Raw genomic sequence first — 4,961 nt, 5'->3', positions numbered from 1 at the left:
CCACCACCTTGGCCATCTTTTTGGCAGTTATGAACTTTTCTTGCTTCAAAAGCACCTCATCAATGATATTTTCAACTCCAGCCTCATCACATAGCCTCTGTATAATGCTGGGGAATGCCAACCTTGTGTTGTCACTGGTGCTTTTCAGCACTTTGTTGATGTTGTTGGCGATCATCTCCCCCACATTGACATTCTCTCCTTTCATGATGCTGTAGATGAGCACAACTCTCTCCTTGGTCACTGATAAACCACTATTTTATGGTTTATCTTGTGCTCAATTGAGTGGATTTTATCAATCTTTCATACACTTGTTCATACAAAATGCATGCTTTACATTCTTCTTTCTGATTTTGTGTTATGATTGAAAACATGCTTCTTTGGACTTATATTTGCTAATATTAATCCTCTCTTATTACCATTCGATGCCTTGATATGTGTGTTAAGTGATTTCAGAGATTACAGGGTATGAATGACTCAGAGGATGGAAAGGAAGCATGCAAAAGTGGAAGGAATACAAGAAGTTGAAGAAATTCCTAAGCTGTCCAGCCTGACCTCTTTGCACTTAAATGGTCATAACTTGAGCTACAGAAGTCCAAATGAGAAGGTTCTAGTTGCGTTGGAAAGCTAACGTCCGGGGCTTCGCAATGATATATAATTTTCCATAGCTGCCTGATGAGCAGATAATTTATACACTTTTTGGCATTGTTTTTACATACTTTTCAGCATGATTTAATTAGTTTTCAGTATATTTTTATTAGTTTTTAAATAAAAATAACATTTCTGGACTTTACTATGAGTTTGTGTATTTTTCTATGATTTCAGGTAATTTCTAGCTGAAATTGAGCGACTTGAGCAAAAATCAGATTCAGAGGTTGAAGAAGGACTGCAGATACTGTTGGATTCTGACCTCCCTGCACTTAAAGTGGATTTTCTGGAGCTACAGAACTCCAAATGGCGCGGCTCTCAATTGCGTTGGAAAGTAGATATCCAGGGCTTTTGAAAAATATATAGTAGTCCATACTTTGCCCGATTTTAGACGATGCAAACTGGCGTTCAACGCCAGTTCCATGTTGCATTCTGGAGTTAAACGCCAGAAACAGGTTGCAAAGTGGAGTTAAACGCCAGAAACAGGTTACAAACTGGCGTTAAACTCCAAGAGAAGCCTCTACACGTGTAAACCTCAATTCTCAGCCCAAGCACACACCAAGTGGTCCCCAGAAGTGGATTTCTGCATCATTTACTCATTTCTGTAAACCCTAGTAACTAGTTTAGTATAAATAGGACTTTTTACTATTGTATTTTACATCTTTGGATTATTTTTTGATCCTTTGATCATGTTTAGGGGACTGGCCATTCGGCCATGCCTAGACTTTGTTCTTATGTATTTTCAACGGTAGAGTTTCTACACACCATAGATTAAGGTGTGGAGCTCTGTTGTTCCTCATGAATTAATGCAAAGTACTATTGTTTTTCTATTCAATTCAAGCTTATTCCTATTCTAAGATGTTCATTCGCACCTAAGAACATGATGAATGTGATGATTATGTGACGCTCATCATCATTCTCACTTACGAACGCGTGCCTGACAAACACTTCCGTTCTACATGCAAACGAACTAGAATGAATATCTCTTAGATATCTAATACAGAGGACCGAGTCCGAGATATCAGAATCTTTGTGGTATAAGTTAGAGCCCATGGACGGCCATTCCTGAGATCCGAAAAGTCTAAACCTTGTTTGTGATATTCCGAGTAGGATCTGGGAAGGGATGGCTGTGACGAGCTTCAAACTCGCGAGTGCTGGGCGTAGTGACAGACGCAAAAGGATAGTAAATCCTATTCCAGTATGATCGAGAACCGACAGATGATTAGCCATGCAGTGACAGCGCATTGGACCATTTTCACAGAGAGGACGGGATGTAGCCATTAACAACGGTGATGCCCAACAAACAGCTTGCCATGGAAGGGAGTAGGAATGATTGGATGAAGACAGCAGGAAAGCAGAGGTTCAGGAGGAACGAAAGCATCTCTATACGCTTATCTGAAATTCTCACCAATGAATTACATAAATATCTCTATCCTAGTTTATATTTTATTTATATTTATTATCAATTCACCATAACCATTTGAATCCGCCTGACTGAGATTTACAAGGTGACCATAGCTTGCTTCAGGCCGACAATCTCCGTGGGATCGACCCTTACTCACGTAAGGTTTATTACTTGGACGACCCAGTGCACTTGCTGGTTAGTTGTGCGAAGTTGTGACAAAGTGTGATTCACGTTTGAGAGCACCAAGTCTTTGGCGCCTTTGTTGATGATCACAATTTCGTGCACCAAGTTTTTGGCGCTGTTGCCAGAGATTGTTCGAGTTTGGACAACTGACGGTTCATCTTGTTGCTCAGATTAGGTAATTTTATTTTATTTTTAAGCTTTTTTATTTCTTATTTTCAAAAATAATACAAAAAAAATTTCTTCTTTTTCGTTTTTCCCAAAATAATTTTCGAAAAAACCAAAAAAAAATTAATAAAATCATAAAAACCAAAAATTTGATGTTTCTTGTTTGAGTCTAGTGTCAAATTTTAAGTTTGGTGTCAATTGCATATATTTTTTTAATTTTTCCTAAAAAAATTTTTTCGAAAATTCATGCATGATGTTCTTCATGATCTTCAAGTTGTTCTTGATAAGTCTTCTTGTTTGATCTTTAAAATTTCTTGTTTTGTGTCTTTTCTTATTTTTCATATGCATTCTTGAATTCTTAGTGTCTAAATATTAAAAATTTCTAAGTTTGGTGTCTTGCATGTTTTTTTTTATTGAAAATTTTTCAAAAATACATACTTGATGTTCATCATGATCTTCAAAGTGTTCTTAGTGTTCATCTTTGCATTCAAAGTGTTCTTGCATGTTTCCTTTGTTTTGATCCAACAGTTTTATGTCTTGAGTCTTTTTGATGTTTTTCTCTTTCCTTATTAAAAATTCAAAAATCAAAAAAATATCTTTTCCTTATTTTACTCTTAATTTTCGAAAATTGCATTGAATTAGTCAAAGATTTTCAAAATCATATCTTTTTTTTAGTCAAGCAAAATTTTCAATTTAAAAATTCTATCTTTTTCAAATCTTTTTCAAAAATCAAATCTTTTTCCTTTTTTCTTTCATAATTTTGAAATTTTCAAAATTTATTTTCAAAATCTTTTTCTTATTTCTATTTCATATTTTCAAAATTAATGCTAACAATTAATGTGATTGATTCAAAATTTTTAAGTTTGTTACTTGCCTATCAAGAAAGGTTCAATCTTTAAATTTTAAAATCATATCTTTTTGTTTCTTGTTAGTCAAGTAATCAACTTTAGTTTTCAAAATCAAATCTTTTTAAATTTCTTTTTCAAATCTTTTTCAAAATAAATTTCAATCACATCTTTTTCAAAATTAATTTCAAAATCTATTCTAACTTCTTTTCTAACTTCTTATCTTTTCAAAAATTGATTTCAAATCTTTTTCAATTAACTACTTGACTTTTTGTTTGATTTTAAAAGTTTACTATTTCAATCATATCTTTTTCAAAGCTACCTAACTAACTCTCTCTTTCTAATTTTTAAAAATCCCTTCCCTCTTTTTCAAAATCTTTTTTAATTAACTAATTATTTTAAACTTTAATTTAATTCAATTTCAATTTTCTTTTTAATTTTTTAATTCTAACTTTGATTTTAAATTAAAAACAAAAATAATTTTATTTTAATTTATTTAATTTTCGAAATTCTCTCCCCCTCATCTCTTTCTAATTATTTTATTTATTTACTAACACTTCTCTCCATTTAAAAATTCGAACCCTCTCCTCTTTCTGTGCTCGAATTTCTTTTCTTCTTCTACTTACATTAGGAATCTCTATACTGTGACATAGAGGATTCCATATTTTATTTTCTATTTTCTTCTTTTTCATATGAGCAGGAACAAGGATAACAACAATCTTGTTGAGGCTGATCCTGAACCTGAAAGGACTCTGAAGAGGAAGCTAAGGGAAGCTAAAGCACAACTCTCTGGAGAAAATCTGACAGAAATTTTCGAAAAAGAAGGAGACATGGCCGAAAATAATAACAATGCAAGGAAGATGCTTGGTGACTTTACTGCACCAAATTCCAATTTACATGGAAGAAGCATCTCAATCCCTGCCATTGGAGCAAACAATTTTGAGCTGAAACCTCAATTAGTTTCTCTGATGCAACAGAACTGCAAGTTTCATGGACTTCCATCAGAAAATCCTTTTCAGTTCTTAACTGAATTCTTGCAAATCTGTCAAACTGTTAAGACCAATGGGGTTGATCCCAAGGTCTACAGGCTTATGCTTTTCCCGTTCGTTGTAAGAGACAGAGCTAGAATATGGTTGGACTCTCTACCTAAAGACAGCCTGAACTCTTGGGATAAGCTGGTCATGGCTTTCTTAGCCAAGTTTTTTCCTCCTCAAAAGCTTAGTAAGCTTAGAGTGGATGTTCAAACCTTCAAACAGAAAGAAGGTGAGTCCCTCTATGAAGCTTGGGAGAGATACAAGGAACTAACCAAAAAGTGTCCTTCTGACATGCTTTCAGAATGGACCATCTTGGATATATTCTATGATGGTCTGTCTGGATTATCTAAAATGTCATTGGACCATTCTGTAGGTGGATCCATTCACCTAAAGAAAATGCTTGCAGAAGCTCAAGAACTCATTGACATGGTTGCAAATAACCAGTTCATGTACACTTCTGAAAGGAATCCTGTGAGTAATGGGATGCGTATGAGGAAGGGAGTTCTTGAAATTGATACTCTGAATGCCATATTGGCTCAGAATAAAATATTGACTCAGCAAGTCAATATGATCTCTCAGAGTCTGAATGGATTGAAGGAATCATCCAACAGTACTCAAGAGGCATCTTCTGAAGAAGAAGCTTATGATCCTGAGAACCCTGCAATAGCAGAGGTGAATTACATA

General features: G+C 34.4%; 1 non-coding gene across 1 annotated transcript; it reads right to left on the bottom strand.

Moving 5' to 3' along the window:
* Window positions 1-4,466: 4,466 nt before the first annotated feature.
* Window positions 4,467-4,574, bottom strand: LOC148549009 (small nucleolar RNA R71). The gene has a single exon (XR_015898769.1). It is a non-coding gene; the product is annotated as a small nucleolar RNA R71 (small nucleolar RNA).
* Between the last annotated feature and the right edge of the window lie 387 nt (window positions 4,575-4,961).

This window comes from Arachis ipaensis, chromosome B8 (assembly GCF_059453495.1).
Source record: "Arachis ipaensis isolate K30076 ecotype BB chromosome B8, ASM5945349v1, whole genome shotgun sequence".
Lineage (NCBI taxonomy): Eukaryota > Viridiplantae > Streptophyta > Magnoliopsida > Fabales > Fabaceae > Arachis > Arachis ipaensis.
This window is presented reverse-complemented; position numbering and strand designations above follow the sequence as displayed.